The sequence below is a fragment of the Ixodes scapularis genome, unplaced genomic scaffold, assembly GCF_016920785.2.
Source record: "Ixodes scapularis isolate PalLabHiFi unplaced genomic scaffold, ASM1692078v2 PGA_scaffold12__126_contigs__length_90152505, whole genome shotgun sequence".
NCBI lineage: Eukaryota > Metazoa > Arthropoda > Arachnida > Ixodida > Ixodidae > Ixodes > Ixodes scapularis.
This window is the reverse complement of record NW_024609838.1, coordinates 50,732,302-50,741,107: the sequence shown is the minus strand read 5'-3', so window position 1 is coordinate 50,741,107 and position 8,806 is coordinate 50,732,302. Positions and strand designations below refer to the sequence as shown.

The 8,806-nt window shown below is 52.2% G+C and overlaps 1 pseudogene; it reads right to left on the bottom strand.

The window, feature by feature from the left end:
- Nucleotides 1-263: 263 nt before the first annotated feature.
- On the bottom strand, nt 264-1,816 carry LOC120837066 (annotated as a pseudogene).
- Nucleotides 1,817-8,806: the final 6,990 nt, after the last annotated feature.

Below are 8,806 nucleotides of genomic sequence, written 5' to 3'. Positions count from 1 at the left end.
GATCAACGCACAGGCGGATACAGCCGTCTCTTTTCTTAACGACTACGATCGGCGAGACCCACTCGGAGGCGCTGATGCGCTCGGTTACGCCCTGACGTTAGAGTTTCTGGAACTCGTCCGGTACGGATTCGCACAACGTGAATGGTAAGCGACGGAACTTCGCCTGTAGAGGCGGAACATGACGACGGAACGTGATGGTATGTGTCTGATTTACGACCAGACCCAACTCGGACGAAAAACGTTCTTCAAAATCCTCGAAACCGAGAGGAAGCGTGGAACAATCGCTCACCGACGACGGGGAGCGGCCACTGGACGAGGTCGACGGACCTTGGGCTGTGAGAACAGCCGGCGACAAAGTGCCAAAGGCACCATAAAAAGTGGGTGGACGGACGCCGTGGACGATGACTGCGGGACCTCAGCCTCGGTTAATTGTCCCGGGACAGCTGTTCCGGGAGCAGCTGCGTCGATTAGAAAACACTTTAACGGTACGCCAGACAAGGTCATGTTGAGGTCATGCTCCGCGTAAACTCCAAGTAGGGAACGACCGTTGCGTACAACGTAGAAAAGGATGGCCGCGAAGCGATCCTTGAACACAACGTTCGCGTAGAAGCAGCCCAAAACTGGAATCGAACCCTTCAGGTAGTGGACCAAAGTGTGCGGCGGCTTCAATAACTTGATGCGGCCGCTCCGATTGATGCGGTTAAAAGTCGCATCTGACAGAAGGGAGACCTCAGCACCGGTGTCAATGAGTATGGAAAGAGGAGAACCGTTCACCTCTACATCGGCCGTGAACCTCAGGCGCTGGGGACCAGGTCGTTGCTCATGATGACCTCCGGGCGACCCCACTGTGTAGACGCTGGGCCGCAACTCGTCGTCATCGTCATCCGAGAACGTGACGACGTCTTGCACGGGGGTGCCTGTCGGACCAGCTTGACGACGCTCGTAGTAGCCCCCGCCAAGACCAGTTGACTGGCCCGCCAAGGGCCAGTTGACGTTGATCCCGGACGCCCCTCGGATGGCTTTGACACACATTTGCAAAGTGTCCCACACGGCCACACGAGTAGCACGTGGCTCCGGATGCTGGGCACTAGTCTCGGGGATGGCTTCGTCTTCCACAGAAAAAAACGTCCGCCCACGCGAACGAGAAGACGCGCACCAGGGGGAGGACCACGTGGGCGGGCACCGGACAACGGGCGAGAGGGAACTCGCGATTGCCGGCGGTCTCAACCTCAACGCGGCGGGAAAGGAGGAAAAGGCCGCTCGTATCCCGGCGGAGAAGGGGGAGGCTCGCGCCTCGGAGGAGAAGAGTGAGATGACTCGTGTGTCGATGGAGAAGGGGGAGGAGGAGGACGCTCACGCCTCGGGGAAGACCCGCGGTGGCGGGTTGACTTCCCGCCATGTTTACCATCTCGGTCGCGACCGCGTCCATCTTGAATCTGATCGACCACGTGCGGCGTGTTCGGACTCGAGTCTAACGACAATCGTCGAAGAGATCGCAGTCACGAGATGTCCGCTCGAACTGCTGCGCTAACTGGACAGCACGGTCGAGGCTAGGTGCGTTAGCTCCGCTGGACACTCTGATCAGACGATCCATAACTTTCGTGTTTCGGATCCTCGAAATAAACATTTCCGCGACGCGGCTCTCCAAGGACTCTCCGTCGTCGCAAAACGATGCTAGGCGTCTGAGCGCCCCCAGATAGTCGAGGACGGTCTCTCCTGGACCCTGTACCCTCGTGACAAACTTCCTACGCTCAACTACGACGTTTTGAGCGGAAGCGAAGTGGGAGTCCAAAGCGGACAACGAAACCTGGAACTCATCTTGTGCCGCGTTGACGGCTGGACCTGCTAGGTTGAAGGCATCAACAACGCGACTTCCTTCCTCTCCTAAAAAAAGACAACAAAATCGCCCTCTTCCGCTTCGGCGGGAAATCCTCGGCGTCAATCGCCTCGAGTTAGTTGAGAAAGCCACGCTTCCATGTTTGCCACGGTGTCATCGGCTTGCTGGGCGTGCTGAGAAAATTGGTTGGAACTCGACTCTGCGCAGCCGCCATTCTGGAACGTCAAGGATGACGCGGAGAAGCGGGGAAAAAAATACACGTTCAGTCCGTCGGACTGAACGTGTATTCGTTGTACACGTTACAACGAACCGCTCCGAGCGGTTCGTTGTAACGTGTACAACGAACCGCTCGGAGCAGAGACGCGGCGAAAACAAAGCCTCAAGGGCGCGAAGGTTCGAAATGCGGAAAAAATAAATTATCCAGTCCTTAGTCGCCAGAAATGTTATAAATCTCGTCGCCAAATATCTAGTATTAAAAGCGGTCACCCGTGAAAATAAAACGGAGCGCAGGGCCTACGTGGGCCTTCGGAAGAAACGAGGTCTCACATGCCCTAGTGATGAGGCGAGCGCCGACGGGGCCCAAGCGCGGGAACGCCCAGAAGAGAGAAGACGTCGATCAGCGTCAGGGTCCAAAGACGTACTCCCTTTATTCAGGGGGAACAACCCGGGGGCGCGGGCCCGATGGGTGTACAATAGCGCCGCCTAGCTACGGGTATTGCTGTGGCCGTTCGTGGCGCCATCTAGTTAGTGTGGCGAGTGACTTAAATGAACAAATTGAAATACTACACAGGAGCCAAGGCCACAAAGGTCACGTGACCCCCCCCTGAAGTCACGTGACCTTGGTGCGGTCACGCCACCCCCAAGGTCCCGTGACCCCCTCCCCAAAATCACGTGACCTCGGGGGGGTCACGTGACGTGGGGATGTCACGTGATCTCGGGGGATCACGCGACATCCCCAGAGAAATTTTAACGCTAAATGGAGCGGAAAATTTTCCCGCTAGATTTAGCGGGAAATATTTCGCCGCCAAATCTGGCGGAAAATTTTCTCTGAGGGTCACGTGAGGGGTCACGTGATCTCGGGGGATCACGTGACCCCTCACGTGACCCCCAGAGAAAATTTTCCGCTAGATTTGGCGGCGAAATTTTTCCGCTAAATCTAGCGGGAAAATTTTCCGCTTGATTTAGCGTTTAAATTTTTCCCCTAATTTTAGCGGGGAAATTTTCCCGCGAGTTTCAGGGGGAAATTTTTCCGCTTAATTTTGCAGGGAAATTTGTCCGCTAGATTTAACGAAAAAATTTTTTCGCGAGATTGAGCGGGGAAATTTGCCCACAATCCACCGCGCGGTTACGCAGACGGCGACGACGACTCCGACGGCGACGGCGACGTTGCTCAAGCCGGAAACGGGCGCCTTAGAGCTGCGCTCTAAATCAAGCAAGAAACAACCTCCTTCATGACGTACTTGGTCGCTTGAGTGGCCGTGAACTAGAGAAGCAGCAGTCTGTCAGTCTGTCAGCAACTTTATTGAACCTTATTGAATGGGCTTATGCGCAAAACGAGGGTTCGTTAGGGAGGGGAATAAGAGAGACATCTTTTCTCCGACCATTCGGGTCTTTATCCGATGCTCTATTACTGGTGACCTTAGAATCACTGCCAACTGTGTTTCATAGTCCTCTGCGCCCAGGAGCACACACCAGGGAAGATCTTCTTCTAGATCGTCCAGTCTGCTTTGGAGCGTGGCTGGTATCGGATTGCTCGGACACATCCAATACGTGTGCGCCCAGCCACCTTCGACACTACAACATTCCTCGCACTTTTCGCTAAAGAGATCCGTCCATATTCTGCTCAGCATCCGGGGAGTTAGGGTGTTATGTAGCTGAAGTCTTCTCCACGTCGATTCTTGGGTTCGCAAAAGCCGCTTATGAGGGGCGCCTTTGAACTTGCGCTGCATTCGTATACTCTTTAGAATATCGCTGTACGCTCGAGGGCCTCTGTCGTATGGCAAGGCCCCGTAGCAGTGGTCTCCGTCCGTTACGACTCGGCAGCTCGTCGCCCGGATGTGTTGTGCACGGGTTACGAGTGCGTGGGCCTCTTCGTTCTCCGAGCATCTAGAGTGTCCGGGCACCCAGGTTAACGAGAGTCTGGACCCTTTCTGCGGTGTCTTCTTCTGAGGGATCTTGCGGGCTGCCTTGCCAACCTTTCCATCACCAAAGTTCGATATGGCCGTTCTCCACTCTAAGGTGATTGTGGCTCGTTGGGTTCTGTATGCCGCTATGGTTAAAGCCAAGGCGGCGGCTATTCTGCTTCGTCAATATTCTCCGCAGGGACGGAGGCCGTAGTCTTGTTGTTGGTGCTGCAGACTGCTATCAAGTACTTGTTCCATCTTCCTAGGCACGGGCCGGCGTCCGCGTGGTAAACACGTTCCCGGTCGCCGCGGTGCTTGTCCAGCGCTCTGGCTCTGGCTTCTGTCCTGTAATTGTTTCTCTCGGTGTCCATGCTTTTCAGTAGGGGCGGGACTCGTACCGAATCTTTTCATTCTCGGGATATTGCATTTCTGCTTGTGTGCACGTGTTGTTCACATTCCTTGATTCTCTGGAGAGTCTTGCGTCCCTTTTCTGTTCTAGAGAGCCTTAGAACTTGCGACTGATTCTGTGCAGATCTCATTTCCTCGAACCTGTTATATATTCCTAGTTGCTCCATCGCTTCTGTAGACGTGGATGCTGATATGCCCAGCGCTATCTTGAAAGCTTTCCTCACAATTCCGTTGAGTTACTTTTTCGAAGCCTCGGTCAGGTCCATGTACGGCACCGCGTACATTATCCTGCTGAGGACGAAGGCTTGAACCAGTCGGCGTGTTCCATTTTCCTTCAGACCGTAGCTCTTTCGTGATACTCTTCTCACGAGTCTCGCTACGTTGTCGGCGTTTCTCTTGATGTCAGCATTGAGATTGCTCTGCTCTCTCTTGTTGGTTATCATCATGCCGAGAATTCGTACTTTTTCGGCTCTCGGTACGTCGATTTTTTGCAGCTTGAGGTACAATTCCATCTCTTCTCTTTGCGCTCTCTGCGACGGTGGTCTGACTAGAAGCGCCGATCATTCGGTTGCAAGCTCCAGACCTATCTCTGCAGCTTCTTCTTTGACAATTTCTACCCCGGTTTTCATCACTTTGCCCATGTATGGTGAGCGGTGCGCTGTCCAAATCATGATGTCGTCAGCGCAGATTCCGTGCTGCAGCCCCGTTAACTTGCTCAAGTTTCCGCGACATTGTCAGCATGGCGATGTTGAAGAGGAGCAAATATATTACTGCTCCTTGAGGAGTTCCGTGCCAACATTTGCTGGGAGTGTTTCGGACATGTTTCCTTCTAGCTGAATATTTGCCGTCCTATCGGATAGGAACGAGCGAACATAGTTGTACGTTCGCTTCCCTAGTCCCAGCTCCGAGATTTGCCCGAGTATACACGCGTGTGATATGCAATGAAAGGCTTTCTTCAGATCGAGTGCTGCTAGGGCGGTCCATTTCTTATTGTCTTATTCCTCCCTTAGCTGTATAAACACGTCCTCCGTCGACAGGTGTCTTCGAAACCTGAACATCTGATGCGTAAACAGGTTGTTCTCCTCCATGTACTCTTGAACATATACTTGAATAACGCGTTGCAGCAGCTTGCCCACGCAAGATGTGAGGGAAATCGGGCGCAAGTTCTCCAACATGAGTGGCTTGCCCGGTTTCGGTATAAAGCAGACTGTGGCGTGTCGGAAACTGCTTGGAAGGTTTCCTGGGGTCCATAGCTCGTTAAAGTATTCCGTGATCCGTTCCACGGAATTTTCGTCAAGATTTCGTAGCATGCGGTTCGTAATCTTGTCTTGGTCTGGTGCGGAAGTCGTTTTGACTCCAGCCATGGCCTTTCTGACTTCGCTTTCGGTGATGGGCGCGTCCAACTTGTCGTTTATGGCACCTTCGTATTCCGGTGAAATCTCAACAGTATATGGCGGAGATTGTAAGTATTGCGTCCTGAGTTTGTTGTAGATTTCTTCTTCCATGAGGTCTCTGACGAGTTTCGCTATGAGTTTGTGCTTCTCGAGTTTGGTATCTTCCGGCGCAAACATGCGCCTGAATAGGGCCCATGGACGATTGGTGTGTAGCCTTCCCAGCAGTACGTCACACATTGGCTGCCACTGTTGTTGATTAAATTTCTGAGCGTGTTCTCCAATCTCCTTACTGAGCTTGGCCGCTCTTTTCCTCAATTTACAGTAACGCTTTCCGGTGTTCCTCCATCGTCTGTATACGGAGCGGTAAGCTTCTAGCATATGCTGGAGTCTACCCATAGTCCAGGCTTGGGTGGGTTTTTCTACTTCGGTCGTAACAGACTCGTGATCTTCGACTAGCTGTGCGCACTGCTGTGTCCAAGAGTAGTCACACGGAACGACGAGGAAGAAGCGAGCTCGAGCTGACCGACGCGAGCCAGCGAGCCCGCCGAAGGCTGCCGTCTGCCGATACCGAAATCACCCTGATTGTATATAGTTATTCTATCGGTACGAAAGGTTTATTCGTAACGACTATGATTACTTCATGGCCTTAGAAACACAACAGAGTGGCGACGAGGAGTCAACCTAGACCTGATCTACCAGGACAAGAATCGACCGAACCAGGTACTGTGTATCACGGACGACCTATCGCGTTTGGGTGGACCTTATGAGAAACAAAACAAGCTGGGACGAGTACGAGGAACACCTTCACGAGTATATCGAGTTGAAGAAAGCAAACATCAAGACCGATCGGATGAAAGTTTCTGTTCTGATCACTGCCATCGGACAGAAAACTTACTGTCGTCTCCTGAGCAACCGAGCAAAATGACATATGAAGAGTTCATACAACTCCTAAGTCGATTCTACTCGCCTAAGTCGTTAGTGATAGCCGAGCGCTTTAAACTTGGAAAGCGGGAACAAAGATCAGGTGAACCCTCAACCACATATTTGGCACAATTAAGACGGCTGGCGGAGACCTGTCAATTTGGAGACAAACTCGAGGAAAAGCTGCGCACCCGATTTGTTTGTGGTCTCAATCACACGATGGCCAAGAAGCAGTGCCTAACATTTGAAAATCTGACTCTGACACGATCGGTGGAATATGTAGCAAGATTTGAAGCGGCTGAGGATCAAATTAAAATTCTCAAGGATGCACGCTCCACCGCTGAAGACGAAGAGAAACAACTAGCAAGCACAAGCGCTGCCTGCTGGCGTTGTCTCAAAACCAGCCACACTCCTCAAGATTGCCGCTACAAAGGTCACGACCGGGACGCATGTGGACAAAAGGGTCACCTGCGGAAACCTGCAGAAACTGCAGCGTGCAACAAAGAAGAGGAAAAGCATCAAATCAGCATAGAAAAGGCAAACGCAAGGGACCAGCCAAGAAAGGAAAGGGAGCGGTGCGACAGCTGAAAGCGGAAGATGGTGGGCAAGAATATTTAGTCCTGCGGACAAACGCGGAAACACTGACTGTACCACCCCTCAGGAAAAGCGACTTTCTTTATGAAGTGACTCTGCCCTATTGAAAAAACCAGCATAAAAATCGAACTGGCAAAGATGGTAACGAAGCTGGTCAATCTGATTAATGTGGCAGTCAAACTGGTTTAACTGGCAATCAAACTGGTTTAAGCTGGGCAAGCTAGAATTTAAGCTGGTCAGTCTGGTTTTAGATTCAATATGGTGTAGCTGGGAGCCAGTCTGGTCCTAACTGGTCAAATTGGTTTTCCATGGAGCCAATGTGGTCAAGCTTGGAGTCAAGCTGGTCAAGGTGGGAGACAAGCTGGCGAATGTGGTCGAACTAATGATCCTGGTGGTCAAGCTAGTCATTCTGGGAGCGCACACGCCAAGGTCGGCTAGAGATAGCCGAACTGGCATTGCTGTGAGCGCGCGCCAAGGTCGGCTTAGACTGAAACGAGGCCCCGTCCTGTTCTTTGTCCTCCCGTTTTTGCTAGACGACGGTGCGCGTCAGACGCGCTGCGAGCTACCTTTGTGTGCGAGAAAATAGAGAGTGAGATTGGTATGAACGGAGAATTTGAGACGCGTTTGGCTATCTTGGACAGATTTTCGAGGGGACCGCTGTGTGCGCGTTGTTTGGAAACTACTTGAACGGCCGTGCAAGCGAAGCGGGTTTTGAGCAGGCAGCGAGCGGCAGTCCGCTCAGTGCGGGAAGATGTAGGAACTCCCGATTGAGGCGTCGCTTCGTGTCTTCTAACGTTTGTGTGCTCGTGAATAACGGTGGTGCAGAGGAGTATCGCCAATGCCATCCAAGCCACAGAGATTTCCTCGCCTCTGCCGACCACGCAAGTTGCCGCTTCGCCCCTATCACTGGCTGGACCCAGGTTTGCTTCTCTCATCCGTGTAGCATTTTTTTTGCTATTGCCTGTTTTTGGCGTGTGTCTAGTATTTCTCGTGTTGAAAGACAAGCAATCTGCTTTTAATAACATTGTTGGCTTTGCACCGAGAACCACTGTCTGTGTGTCGCTTAGTACTGTGTCAGCGCCAAGGATATGTGGCATCTGAGTTCATGTGAGGCGGCCGCGAGTACGAAAATAATAAAGTGGATGCCGATTGGCTTTTTTGAAGAGCTTGGCTTGTTTATCCTGTGTATTATTTTAAACATGTTAACTGGTTGGGAAGTCTAGCAGCATGACCAGCATGCCAAACTAGGCATGCTGGGGCAATAACTCAGCTTGAAGCAGGGACCAGATCAACCCCCATGACCAGCATGCCAAACTGGGAATGCTGGGGCAATAACCCAGCTTGAAGCTGGGACCAGATCAACCAGATGACCAGTATAACCTGATAAACCAGCATGACCAGTATGACCAGATCAACCATCATGACCAGCATGCCAACCTGGGCATGTTGGGGCAATAACCCAGCTTGAAGCTAGGACCAGCTTAAGCTGGTTTTTTTAATAGGGTGGAGATGGAGGCGGACACCGGAGC